Here is a 15,031-nt window from a genome sequence, read left to right as displayed (position 1 = left end):
AGGAGTCGGAGGACCCAAGAGCCTCTCCAGGAAGTGAGCCTAGACTGAGTGAAAACGTGGCTCGTGGCTCCGGGGGCTGGAGAACCTGGTGTGCAACACTGGAGGGAAAGAAAGCAAAACAGAGCATCCTGGCAGGAAGCTGTTACCTGCTGGAGTTTCCCAGCAGCACTAGGAACAGGTAGCACTGGAGGGTATGGTATGGTGTGGTATGGCGACACCTCTGCTTCCAGGGGTTGATAAAGCCACATGTCCCTTGGATGGCTATTAGTGGAGGGCTGGGGAGGAAGGGCTGGGGAGCAGTCTGGTTCCTGTCTGTGTGATGCCCAGGGGCCAGGCAGCAGTGTGGCCTCATCAGATGGAGCTGTTTGGGAAGAGAGGAACTGGGGCTCCCGGTGTGAGCACTCACCTGCTAGCGGTGGTGTGAATGTGTGTTATGTGTGGAGGGAGGTAGTGATAGAGTGTGTGTGGTGGTGGGGGTAGTGGTGAGGTGGGGAGTGTGAAGGGCATTACTGTCTCTTCACAGAAGTGTAGGCCAGATCTCCTTCCAGACTTCTCTTATGCAGCTGGGGAAATGAAGTAAACAGGGGTTTGCACAATACTCTACAGTGTATCAATGGTCATGGCGAGCTGATCCAGGAGTTTGATTAGGTTCCCTATGCCCTTCTGCCCCTGGGGTGGGTATGGGGACCTCAGAATGAGGCTGGAAAAAGACAGGCTGCACTCACACCCATTTTGTCTGAGGTCATGAGCCCAACTTTTTCCCTCTGGGTCACATCATCCTCCTTGGTCGTCTGACCCGATCCTTACCGTGGCTGCATACAGTGCTTTCAGTCACCTGCACAGAAGGGAAACTGAGGCTTGGAGTTAAAGGATAAACATAACTTTAGCCTATCTTCTAAGAGGGAGCCCATTCCAAGCCTTGTCTTTGTTCTGGAAGCTTCCAGGGAGTCTTCTGCAAAGGCAGGGCAGTGGCTCCCCCTGCTGCCTTAGCCCTTTACAGTTTCTCAGTCACAGGGACACCTTGGATCTTTCTCTGGTGTCTAAGTGACCCCAGGGCCTCTGACCTCCAAGGGTCTGGCATCTCCTATATGGTGCACTAGGGTAGGGGCAGCTCTTCCTACTCTCAGGACAGATAGATGCACCAGGCACCTGACAGTGTTTGTCATCCAACAGTGTGAGTGGGCTCTGGACTGGCTCTTCCCTGATGCCCTCTCTCCAACTGTGGTGGGTGGCTGGCCTGACCCATCCAGCCCCATCAGCCTTTGTTTTTCCCCTTCCCATGTGCTGTAGTTCTTCACCATGGACCAGCATAGAGCTGGTCGCAGCCAGGGTGGACCAGGGTCTGCCTCCCTCCTGGGCACCCCAGACTGTCCCTCCTACTTGGCCATAGCAGAACAACAGAGCCAAACTTTGGCTTCCAGAACCTTATGCCTGACCCTTGCTGCAGCCCGGAGTCATGTCAGATGAGATCATAGCTAACGTGGCTTTGGGGACCTCAAAGATCATCCCTGGCCACACCTGGCATGTGATAGGGTTCCTCAGCCCATGTTAGTGGGTGACTCACAGGGTGGGCCCTGCTTGGGTGATGATATAAGACTGTCTACAGCCCCTCCTCTAGAAATTCCCTCATGGGGGTGTTGAGAAGGGCAGGGGCAGCTGCTAGCTGTTCCTAGGAGCTCTATGAAGGATGGGTGTGATCATCTTTGACCACTTATTGTTAATCCCAAAGATGAGAGGAGATAGACCTTCGACTCAAATCCATATGGCCTAATTAGGTAAAACAAACAATTAATTAGAACAGGCATTTTAACTCATGGAGATGGGATGCCCCCCCCCCCAAAAGTGGAGTTCAATAAGTCAGCATTGGACATAAGGAAGATTAGGTTTTTATAGCCCAGCGGTAGGGATTTCCAAATAAGGGATTTTCCAGGCAAAACAGGTGGGCTTACAGAAGCAGGCTGTAACAAGATGGTCATAAGAAGAGAGTCATAATAAAGTAGTCATAAGAACCTTTTTGAAACAAAGGAAGGGTTGCAAGATGGTCTTTACAACTTTTTGAAACAAAGACATGACTGCCATTCCTGGAACAGGCACTACGGAACCATTCGTAGTTAAGGTTACAGGCGGGGCATAGCCTAATCCTTAAGACACAGCAGTTTAATCATAAACAGGAAGGAGTTTAGTTTGTCTTTGCTATAAGATGGCTTTCAAGTCTAAGATGGAGGCAGGCTGGCTCATCATGATGAGTCTCTGTATGAACTGCCGCCCACTGCAAAAAAGAAGCTTCCGTGAGAGCTGCACTAATGTACGGTTGGAAACATAAATATTTAAAAGGCAGTTTTACAATATGCCCATTCAACAAAACAGTCTAATGTCTATGAATGCTCCAGTCATGGACTTTTGACCAAGGTCACAGCATCAGGCATGAATTCCCTCCTGTGGAACAGGCTTCAGATCCAATTAGAAACAGCTAGTAACCCCCATTACAGCCGTGCCTCTACTGTGAGCACACCTTGTCTGGCAGGTCAGTATTGCAGCATGCAGGGGTGGTTTCAGGGTAAGACCATCCATGCTTCTCCCTCCACCTCTCCAGCAACCTGAACGCTATCTTGTAGCATTCCTAAAGCTAGTCATCAGGGAGGAAGTTTTCTAGGCAGTTCCAGGTTGATGTCTCCATATCCTGTACTAAAAATGTATGGTGTCTCCAGCAATAGGGTCTTACCAATCAATTATGGTAGGTTCTCAAGAACAGTGTCAACAGCCTGTGCTGTGTTGAGAGCCTCTGGGGCCTCCCTGACTGACAACTTACAGGGAGATATCCCACACCTGGGACTGAAATCTTTATTTGATATTCTGCATCCTCTAGGAGTAGCATTGTCCACCTATTCAGGGTATCTCCATTCAAAACTTTAAAAATGTTTTTAAAATGAGCTTTCAAAGTAGCAGGCTTCCATAATGATTTTTTCTATCTCCTTATTTCAATTAACCCTACCCACTCATCCTCTCTCTCATTTTTCTCATCCCATCCCTCCCTACCTCATCTCATCCCTGGTTAAACATTTAACCCTTAGTACACAAATGCCTATTTGCACACACAACTCTCCTTTTAAAGTGTGACTGGTCATTTTGGGTGTCTTCATAGAAATAGACAACTACCATTACAATTAATTTTAGACTATTTTCATTATGACAGGACCCCAGACCTGCAAGCTGACACTGGCCACCTCCTTCTCCCAGCCCTTGGTCTTATCTCCGTGAATTAGCTAGCTGCTCTGAATTTTCCCTATGAATAGGATCGTATTACCTGTGGTCTTCTGTCTGCCTCCTCTCCTGGATCCTCATGTGTCCAGGTTTATCAGCACTGCGGGATCAGGAATCAGTATGTCTCCCTTCCTCTGCATGGCTGAATAATATTCCATTGCATGTCTAGACCACATATGTTTGTACATTCTTCTGCCAATGGATGGATTTTTCCCCTCACTTTTCAGTTATCTTGAAAAAATGCTACCATGGACATTCCTGTGTGAAGTCTTACGTGGGCTTATGTTCTTGATTCTCTTGAGAGCGTACCTAGGAGTAGAATGACGAAGCCACGTAGTAATGCCGTGCTTGACCATTTAAGGAACCACCAGGCTTTTCCACATCTGTACCACTTTCCACCCAAACCATGAGGCTCCATTTACCCCAAACCCTCAACAACTCTTGGTATTTTCCATTCAAAAAGACAACAAAACAAAAAAACCCTTTGGTTGCCATTCTAGTAGCTATGACGTGGAGTCTCCTTGTGGTTTTGATTTATGTTTTCCAGGGAGCAGACAACACCATATGTCTTCCCTATGCCTTTGGCCACTTGTGTCTCTGGGAGAGATGTCTCTTCATAGTCATTGGTAAGTGTGGTGATACAGATGTTTAATCCCAGATCTCAGGAGGGCTTTGAGTTATCTGTTCATTCTTGTTTGATCAGCCATGACCATGATTCCTTTGGTTTCTTTAGGGGATTCCCTGCTTTAGCTCTTGGTTTTGGGTTCACCATTGGTTTTGAGCAAGGGCTTGTGGTGTGAGGTAAGAGAATTAGCTTCATTTAATTGTATGCAGGTATCTTGTTTTCCCAGCACCTTTGGGGCAACACTATTCTTTCCCACTGGCTGGTCTTGGCACCTTCTCTGCTCTCTTCCTCCTGCTCCCTGACCCTCTACAGCAGTTCTGATAGGTTCACTTCTAGGGTGCTACAAGCCTGGGCCTCCACCACTTCAGCCATGGATCTATGTTCATCTTTCCTTGGGTGGCTTTGACTTAGTGCGTAGGCTTCCAGCAGGTTCTTGTAAGTCCGCTGCCTTCCTCTTCCTCCTGTTCTCTAGTGCAGTGACATCAGCCTTCTTAGAGCCCATGAGTGACATCACACCATCCTTGCCCTCCTGTGCCCAGCTTTCCCTTCAGTTGTCTAGGGTTCTGTGTCAGTACCTGTGACAGGATTTCCTCCTTTGTGGCTGAATAGTACTCTTCTGGGTGCTCACACCTCATTTCCTTTACTTGCCTGTTGATGGACACTGCAGCTGTCCCTATACCTGTAAATGGTGGACAGTGCTTCAAGAGTATGGGACTTTAGATACCTTCAGGGAGGAAACAGAAGCCCAGAGAGCTTCTTGGACAGCAACATGGACTTCCTCTCTCCATTTTGAATGTACACACACACACACACACACACACACACACACACACACACTGTCCTTTGATTCCTTGCTGTGCCTTAGCCTACCTCACCTGTTCTATGGAGCTCCAGAAGCTCTATCCTTTGCCCCACTGCCTCTTCTGGGATGTGGGATCTGGTCTATGTTCTTTCATGCTCACAGCCATTCTATATGACTGTCCCCTCCCCAGCCCAGTTCACCTTCTCTGCCATATCCAAAGGCTGCATATCTTTGCAGCCCCCCACCTTGCACCTGCCCCAGTGATGGCACTGTGTTCCAGACTCTTCATTCTGGGTTAATTGTAGAATTTTTCAAAAGTTGAACCAATAACCCAAAGAAAGATGTCCCTGTGCTGAGAGTCCTGGGTCAGCCCATTGAAGCTTTGCTTGGTTCTTTTGCAGTGCCCTGACTGCCCTTTTAAACTTCACATATTGGAAACTTCATCCCTTAAGCCAGATTGGTAGGATGATGAGGCTGTGCCTTTGAAAGGAGATTGGGAATTGATGCCCTAGTCCAAGCATTGGGTACTTAGACAGCATTAGTGGCATTCCAAGCAGAGGGGAAGAGTCCTGAGCCAGTAGTTTGCTCTGTCTGGTCATGTCGTGCCCAGTGCCACATCACAGCATAGCACAAAGGCCTCAGCAGACACCAGCAAACACCACTGGTACACCTTTGAAGATCTAGCCTCTGGAACTGGAAACCAACCAGCTTCATTAATGTGGCCACTGTCATGTGTTCGGCCACAGTGCCTGAGTGTCTGAATGTGGGTTAAGTCATCTCCCTCCAGCCCTCCCTCACCCTTTCCCTCCCTTACACCAGTCTCATGTGTCTCAGGAGAATTGCAGAGCCATCCCTCCTCTGCCCTGTTGTCTTCCAGCTCTAGTCCTAAGAGCATGGTGTCTTACACCCCCAGTGATGATGGTCAAAAGCCAAATCAGGCCTGCTTCTGTGGAGCCAGGAGCTGAAATGAAGTGAGAGGGTCAGGTAGGCTTAATCTGGACCCCACTCTATACTGAGCACTGTCTGCTGTCACTGAGGCCTCTGCCACAGAGCTGTGTAATGCTCATGTCAGCAGAGGCTCCTCTCTAGGGGAGGGTAGAGTAGGGAATGGGCCCTCTTCCCTACTCTGCATGCTTCATCCTGCAGCCAGACACACAGAGCCTGAATGGAGTGAATTGAAGATCAAGGAAGTGGAACCTCCCAGGAGTCAGACTCCCACTTAAGAGCCAAGAGCTAGGCTGGACTGTCTCCAGTGTCTCTAGGGGTCTCTTCCCAGACCCACTCAGGGGTTTGTAGGGGAGTAAAGTGGACAGCCCCATGCTCAACATGGACCATGGTCGAATGCCTACTTCTGAAAGAGGGTGACATGGGCATGCTCTCAGGGCCTGACATCTGGCAATGCCCTCTGCTGCAGTCATCCTCAGGGACACCTTGGTGGCATCTGGAGCTTCAGACCCAGTGCCCTATTGACCTTATATGCCCCAGCATGATGTGGTCAATGACAAACTCCATAGACTGAGACATGGAGGGGCAACTGTTCCCACCAGCAGAGTGTGCTGGCAGCAGCAGGGTTGTAATTTTCATGTTCAGTGGGCAGGAAGCTCTAGCCACACAGCTGCTGTGGCTGCCCTGTCAGAGAGGGCCCCTTGCCTGCAGGGCTCTGGCTGGGGTCACCACAGGCCTTCATGGTAGCTATGTGCAGACACAGCACAGGCAGTGGGTGACTTCACCTCAAAGGCATCTCCTTCCCACAAGCCCTGACTGAGGTCCCCATGACTGGCTCATGCTGTAGGCAAGCTCTGAAGCCTTCTGGGTACCTTAGCTCAGGTCCTTCCCTCTCTCAGTGTCTGCCATGGCTCCCCAGTGCCTAGTTTTCTACTTCCTGGTTCCGTGAGGGTCCTCCAGTGATCTCTCTTGTCCTTTGCTCCTGTGTGATACCCTTTACTGTCTTTACTTGGGACTCTTCTCCACCTTCATGATTTGGTCTTGGCAGTGGCTCCCTAACTCCCAGTGACAGACATTGCCTCTGGGCCCACATGGCCCTGGGCTCCCCTGAAGAAGTCCAATCAACTGTGACCTGCACTGTTATAGCCACCACAGCCTCACTGTCAGAGAACCTTTATTGGCACTTGTCTATATTTGTAACCCTCCCTCCAATGGCATGTCCCCACCCCTCGTGAATCTCAGAATTCAGGATATGTTGCCCTGTAGCTTGTCTGGGCCACACAGAACAGTCAAGGCTGAGCCCCTTGTGTGGCAGCAGGGTGGCTGTTCCTGAGAGGGGTGAAGGTAGGGCAGCTGGGGTGTGAGTGCAGACGTGCTAGTTCCTCTCACTGTGGCATCTGGGGGGTGTTGTGGAGAATGTTAACCTTACTCCCTGCTGCTCTGAGTGCTGTGGGGGGTAAGCAGGGGGATGGGTGTGGGGGTGATGACAGAGAGCTAAGGAGCAGGACTTCTTATGTGACACAAATGTAACTCCATCAAATTGGGAGGAATCTAACACTGCCTTCAGGGGCTCTTAGCCTTCAGGACAGTAGGTAGGCAGGAGCTCTTCTGGCTGGGACATGGTGAGAAGGAAGGGCAGCAGGGACCTCAGGCATCAATGCGCCTCTTTGAACTTGCTTGCCCAATAGCTGAACTGAAGTTGTCTGTGGTGGGCAGAGATCTGGGCTATGATCTAGGTCAGACCTTCAGCCAACCACTGGTGATCGCCTCACCAAACCCTAGGAGGGACACCTTGGCCTGCAGCTCCACTGTGGCCCTTTCTTCACAGTCATACCAGCAGTGAGGAGACACCATGACCATGGCAACTCTTATAAAGGAAAAACACTTATTGGGGATGGCGTACAGGTCCAGAGGTTTAGTTTATATCATCATAGTAGGAAGCATGGCAGCGTGCAAAGAGACATGGTACTGGAGAAGCAGCTGAGAGTTCTGCATCTTGATCCAAAGGCAGCCAAAGGACATTGTCACACTAGGCCTACCTTGTGCATATGAGACCTCAAAAAGTCTGCCTCCACAGTGACACACTTCCTCCAACAAGGCCACACCCACTCTAACAAGGCCACCTGTCCTAATAGTGCCACTCCCTATGGGCCACCATTCAAACACAGGAGTCTATGGAGACCATTCCTACTCAAATCACCACAGATAGGGACATGTTTTCTGGTTTGCGTTCAGAACTGTCAACTTTGTAAAGTGATGAGATCACACACCCTATCAATGTCACAACCATGTCATCCCCCCCCCCCCAACTGTAACCATCACAGCAAGTGATGCCACCATCCAAGCCAGTGTCACATCAGCTGTGTAGTGAGGGATCAAGCCAGCCTCTCAAGAGTAGAAGATAGGCTAGGCCTTCCCATGTCTATCCCTGTCATCTCAGGCACACTGGATCCCTCAGCTGTCCCCATGTGCTCAGGAAATGCCTTTGTGATGATGTCATCCTTCCTCAGGGACAGAGCTGCTCTCTTAGGCAGTATCAGCAGAAGGGGAAGGAGGTTATACACCCAGCAGGGGACTAGGGAAGGGAACAATTGATCCTGGAAGGGTCTAAGGAGGGGGTCCTATAAGAGAGGTCAAAGAAAGGGTCCTGCAGGAGAGTGTGTGAGTGTGTGTGTGTGTGTGTGTGTGTGTGTTGACTGACAGACCTGCAATGTCTTTTAAGAAGCTTGATTCCCTGAGAATCTTTTCATCTTATCACATACTTCTTAGAGAGTTGCTTCTTTCTGATAGTAAAAAAAAAAAAAAATAAAAAAAAAAAAAAAAAAAAAGATACGTAGTACAAAATGCATGCTTATTTCACAGAAACTGGAAGATTCGAAGCTAGAGACACAAGGAATAATTACTATATCTAATGCCACCCAAAAGCGAGGACCAGTTTTGTTTTTCTTCTCATTTTGATTTTTGTCAAAAATCCTCACAGGAGCATCGGGGAGATGATTCATGGGTGGAGTGCTTATCATGTAAGTGTGAACATCAGAGTGTGGGGCCCCAGCACCAGAATAAAAACTCAGGGAAATAGAAAGGTATGATGGGTACCTGGAATCCCTGTGCTCCTGATGTGTCCAAGGTTTGCCTGGACGAAGCTGGCTGGGGAGATCTGTCCAATCAGTGAGCTCTGGGCCCAAGTAAACGGCTCTGACTCAGTAAATAAAGTGGGTGACAAAAGAAGACACTGACAATCTCTCTCTCTCTCTCTCTCTCTCTCTCTCTCTCTCTCTCTCACACACACACACACACACACACACACAGGTACATGCACACACACCTACACACATGCAAACATGCATGCACACCCCAATTGCAGACAAAATTCTTCCAGAGAATGCAAAATGGCAGGGAATGGTTCACACTTCTTAAAGGCTAACTATCACCTTGTGACCCGTGTGCTGAATCCCAGCCATTCTCTGCAGCAACTTGTCCACATGGCAGCTGGGACAGGATGGCCCACAGCACATTCATTCATAACCACTGAAAACTTGCTAATGGTGCCAAACTGTTCTCAGCAAGCCACAGACTATGGCTGTTGTGAACAGGAAGAGGAGCGTCACTGGCCCCCACACACATGGATGCAAAGGTTCAGTGAGGGAAATGTGTGTGACATTCTGTTGCATTGCCTGAAATGGTGGCAGCAGTCCCGGGGCTGCCAGACACATCTCTCTGCTCTGGCCGCCACAGGAATCTACTGAAACATGACAGGCCACAGGCTAGCACCCTGGTGGCCCTACCGTACTAGGTTATGAAGCATGTGGTCTTGAGGGATGCTGGGAGAAGGGCATTCAGGACCTCTCTAAAGTGGTTCTAATTTGAAGATGAAAGCCACTCTAGAGATGGCAAAGACAGGCAATGGAGTCTAGGTGGCTGACAGCTGGGAGAAAGAAGGACACAAACGCCTGAGCTGGGAGCTGTGTGCCCCAGGGCTAAGGGGCTCAGGGAAGTGGAGCCTGAGGCAGAGGTTCATGGCTGGAGCTAGAACCCTGGTGGAGGAACAGGGAAAGCTTGCCTAGTGTTTGTCCTGCCTGGCCCAGGGCTCTCCCAGGCTGAGCCCAGCAAGAGAACAGCAGGGAGGAAGCTCCCTAGCTAGAGCAAATGGGGAGAGGGTGTCGCCAGTCCACGAACATAAAGCCTTTATGCCCCTCACGTCTCAGTCTATTCACTTCCTGCAGGTGCCATCTTGATTCGTCCTTGACATATTGAACGTTATCTTGAAAGGAATTTCGACATTTCATCTCTATATTCCTGTTCATGGTGCTGGACAGACACACACTCAGGCCGTGGCCAATGGTACAGCCAGGGAAACTCCAGCTACTCCACCAGCATGACTCTCACCCTCCCTCATGATGCCTGGTCTGCGTGTGCTCATGCTCCAAACCCTTCTATCTGACAGCCGCTTGCTTAATCAATCCCTTCTCGAAGCCCATTCTGCAGGCACACCCTAAGACACACGGTCAGCCAGAAGTTACTGGTTCAGTCTGGAATCCCCTGCCTGCATGCTCCTCTATCCATTCACTCCCAACTCCCTCAAGCACATCCTGAGTCTTGGGGGATATGTGAACAGAACCAAGGAACGGGGGTCTCCAGGGCGGTGGGAACATCTAAATAGCCAACGCGTTCCAAGTCCTCACTGAGCTGCAGCTTCTGAGGCTCACCCCATGCTCCGTGCCCTGTTGTCTGTCTGCATGGAAGGCGTTATGTCTTCTGCACTGTGTCAGCATTTAGGTCACTGTGCATGACCCCAGACAGCACTCAGGCCTAAAATTGGGTTGTGTCAACAGACTGGGAACTGTTCCCTGAACTGCTACAAAGTGACAGACGATGACCTTAGGCCGGGTCCATCTGGAGTCCCCAGAGAATGCTGGACACTTTGGGGACATACTCCTGCTCACAGACTGGGATTTTACAGGTGAGTAACCAAAGGCTCAGAGAGGAAGGCAGCCTGCCTAGCCACATGCGGAGGGTCTGGGCATTCTACAGATTGTCAAGGGTGTGTTGGCCTGCCAGCCCAGAAAGCTTGTGCCTGTATGAAAAGCCTATGGAGATTGGGAATCGCCTTCCTCTTGGGTATCAGGTAGAGAGAATGGCTGGTGTTCATGTGGCTGCCATGACTTGTCGGAAGGAATTGATCCTGTCATCATGGTTCAATATGGAGGAACCTGACCCCTTAAATCAAGGGTACCAAACAAGAGGGGTACTTGGGACTGGAGCAGGTTTAGAGGGAAAAGGGTATGAGACACAGAAAGCCTTGCTCACTGCACCTAGTCCTTCAGACAGACAGACAGACAGACAGACAGACAGACAGACAGACAGACAGAAGCCAGGGCCTGTTGTTATCAGCCATTCAGACCACAGAATCAGGCCACAGCAGCCACAATAGGCGAGATGGGCTTTTCACACAGTAGAATATTGTGGGTATTCACACAGAGAAAAGAAGCAGGCCTAGGTGGGTGGGGTCAGCAGAGGGCCTAGACAATCAGAGGAGGGTCAGAGAGGAATTGAGAGCTGCCCCCTACACACACACACACACACACACACACACACACACACACACACAGTCGTGCATGTGCCTGCCCACCCTGTTCCTAGCTGCAACCTTAGATAGATGGCAGGAAGTTGACCCAAGAGCCTGAGCAGCTCAGGTCAAACGCTGGTGTGATCCACCCTATAGGAAGAGATGCAGGGATAGGGGGTAGCTGCATGGAGCCTGGGAATCAGAAGTTGGGAGGTCTGTAAGGGGCAGTTGGTAACTCCCTAGGGTTCCAGCCATGGCCTGCTGCTGGTAAAGAAAGGCAGACTGGTCCTCTCTGGTGTGGGACCTCTACAGTCGGTCAGTCACACGGCTGCGTGACTATTGGGATTCCTCGCCCTTACGCAGCCTCAGTGTTGTCTGTAGAAGGGGCTGATGAGGTTGACTGCACAGAGCTGAAGAGATCTGTACGTTGCTGAGAAGTAGGGAGCACTTTGACTCTGTGTGCCAGGCAGAGGAGGCTTTGAAGACGGAACATTTGAGCTGGGTTTAGGGGGAAGCATAGGAGTCTGCCACACAGCTTTTCTGACAGCATTGACTTCATCCATCTCTTTCAGTCCCATCATCTATCTGAGCCTGTGACACACTGGGAAAGGACCTGAGAGGGAACCTTTGGGTTCCCTTGTCTGATCTACTTGGGTTTCAACATGTACTCTGATCACGCCCTTATCCCAGTTGGACTCATCCCATCAGCCAAGGGGCTGGTGCCTTAGTGGGTGAGCTGGGAGCTGCTGGTTGCAAGGGACCCTGTTTTCCCGGGTCCTCAGAACTGCCTGGTGAAGCATTGCTCCCTGGGTCTTTCTGAAGTCACAGAGGAGGGAGCTGAGGAGTCGAGGTACCACATAGTCATCAAGAGGCTGCAACTGGACTCGGGGCCAGAGAAGCCTCTCCACATAAATATCAGATGATGACACAAGACCCTGTATGACTCAGTGGATCCTGACCATGTGTGATTGCGGGCACGCAGCAGTTCAAGGTGCAGGGGTGAAGAGACGGAGGTGTCTTGAGGCATCTGTCAAAGGGAAATCTGTTTTTAGACACTGCCTGTGCCTGAGACCTACAGGACCCTATGAACTCTGCAAAGGGAATAACCCCTCCAAGCCAGGCCCCATCCCCCACTGTGATTCGGAGCCCACCCCTTCACAGCATCTATGAGTCACCCATCACCTTGCCAACAAGCTTCCACCACCATAGTTCCTTGGCCTCTACCCTGCCTTACTCCCTATCCCTGCTTTAACATCCTCCTTCTACCTCCCTGCTTGGAGTCACCCAGCCAGAGAGACAGAGTATCCCTGGAGATGCCAAGGTACCAACTACTACCTTGTAAATGAGACCCTCACCAAGCCTGTCTTTTGGAGCAAGGTAGACTCCCAGGTGGGTGATGGTCTGGGTTATTCAAGTGGCCCCAGCTGCCTTCCTGTATCCTTGTTGGAGTAAGGAACAGGGAGACACCCCTCCATCCCACACATTGAACATGGTGTGACTGGAAGGATGCAGGGACTGAGATGACATGCCCAGTAGGGATGGACCTCTCAAGATCTGGTGTTCAGGACACAGTCCCCTGGCCTCACAAGTGCTGCTGCTCAGGTTTCTGTGGGGATGGCACAGGAGCTTTGGCTGGGATACTCTGCCCTTCCTAGCCACCTCCCTCCTGAGCTCCCAGGGCCTGTTCCCCACCATATCTGGAATATTCCACATGTCCTGCCTCTGGGAGCCTCCTGACCTCTTCACAGATTGCCTCTGCAAAGATTGGGCTCCTCTGAGCTGGCCAGTGATGGCTATCATAGGGGTACTTGAGACCCACCTGAGGCCTAAGTGAGAAAAGAGCCAGGAGAACGGGGTGCAGACAACCTCCTGATTGCTGCTATGGGGTGTTCAGGAACAAGAAACTAAACAAGAGAAGTGGAACCAGGGCAAGCTTGTGAAGGAGCTATTGGCGTGAGGTCATGTGGGGTAAGTAGGAGCTCACCCAGCAGCATGAGCTGCTCATGGCCCTGTGTGGTGACATCTCCATGAAACTTTTGCAGTAAAATACATGTGACAGGAGTAGTCATCAGGGGTTCACACCCTCCTATGGTTCCCATGATCAAGTCTGAGATGAGTGTCAGTGTTCCAGAGATGGACCAGGACTCGGGGGAGGTTGACTTGCACAGAGCCACGTGAACTGGATGTTGCTGTACCCCAGAAGACCTGTGTGCTGACGCCACAGTTCCCAAGGCTGAGATGTGGGGTGAGGGCACCTGCTTTGGCTTAAGTGGATTTTTCTGATGCCCCTGCCAGCAATGGTAGAATTCTCAGCTCAGGTGGCTTTGTTGCTGTTGATGGCTGAGAGCCAACATGGACCTGAGTCCTCTGGTTCTTGCTTGATCTGTATCCCCAGAGTCCCTGATCCCTATCCCCTCGAGGGAGAAGGAAATCCTCAACTGCTGAGGTCAGAGCTAGACTAGCCTCTCTTGGCCCCAACACAGGCCATGCCAGGAATGGGTGTGTCCACAGTCATCTCTGAATATGACTGCTTGGTGGGGCCTTTATGCTGGGCTATGGTCTAGAAGTGGTCATCTAGCATGAGTGCATTGCTCAATGGTCCTTCTCCAGCCCCCAGAGGCAGGCATGATGGGAAAGTGAGAGGAGCAATGGCAGTTCTGGGAATGGAGAAGCACGGCTGAGGAGTCAATACTCACTAACCTCCTCCTAGGGCGAACCTGTCTCTGTCCTCAGACAGAGGAAGATTCCCCCTCTTCCTGAGTCTGCCAGGCTGATAGGCCCCCACAGAGATGTCCTCACCCTGCTGACTGGGTCACAGAGGCATCCTTGTCCTCCAGGAGCCATTGCCTCAGGTCTTTAGAGATAGAAGCCCAGGATTCCTGCCTCCCTAGGACACAGGCTGTCAACCCAAGTCTGACCAAAAGGACTGGCTTGGTAGAGATCTCACAGTGGGCAGGGAAAGGCTGATTGGATGCTGTTTGCCCACTAAAGCAACCTGAAGCTCTGACATGGGTCACACAGAGTGTTCCTGTGATCCTGACCCCCAAGCTTCTCAGCTCCCTCAACACCTGAATCTACCTTCCTGGGACAAAGCTGGTACAGAGTAACTGTGCTCCCAAGAGAGTGGATACAGCCATACTGGGCTGGGGCTCATGACCTCAAAGTCAGGCCATGTGTGAAGGAAAGTAGTTGTATAGATTTGGGAGATGCTGGGCCTCCTTCTAAAGCTTGGCTTCTGGGCAACGGGCCTAAAGGCTGCTGAAGCCTTCAACAGGCCACAGATTATCCTAGACCCATGCTAATGGGGGAGCAGTAAGGGGTGCACTAGGCCCCAGCTTCCACCACTCACTCCTACCTTGGCAGAGATACTGCAAGGGACTCAGTCCCCATGTTGTCTTTCTCCTGTCATTCATAGAAACTCAAGGTTGGGCTTGTTTAGTTACAGACAATGGGACAGAGGGTCTGAGAAGTTAAGACAGCATCCTTTGTTACTTAACTTACGGCTGCTGGGACGCTCTAGGCTTATAAGTATCCTAATAGGAAACAGCACTGTGGCAGGGCCAGCCCAGGGAGCACCATAAAGCTCTCTAGCACCCGGCTACCCAAGTCTCACCTCAGCCCCAAGGCAGCTGCTTTGTTTCAGGGCCCACCTACCTGGGCTCAGAGAGATCTACCCCTAAAGGCCTTGCAACCTGAGGTAGCAGGCAGCTGAGGACATCTAGTGGCTGACAACTTGCAGACTGGCAGGCAAGTGATGACCTCATCCAAGTGTCCTTAGTTACCATGACAACTCTGGGTGAACTCAGAGTAGGTCACCACTACCTTTTATCTT

Source organism: Grammomys surdaster, unplaced genomic scaffold, assembly GCF_004785775.1.
Source record: "Grammomys surdaster isolate TR1022 unplaced genomic scaffold, NIH_TR_1.0 126187, whole genome shotgun sequence".
Taxonomy (NCBI): Eukaryota; Metazoa; Chordata; class Mammalia; order Rodentia; family Muridae; genus Grammomys; species Grammomys surdaster.
The sequence above is the reverse complement of the archived record's forward strand: the minus strand, read 5'-3'. Positions refer to the sequence as shown.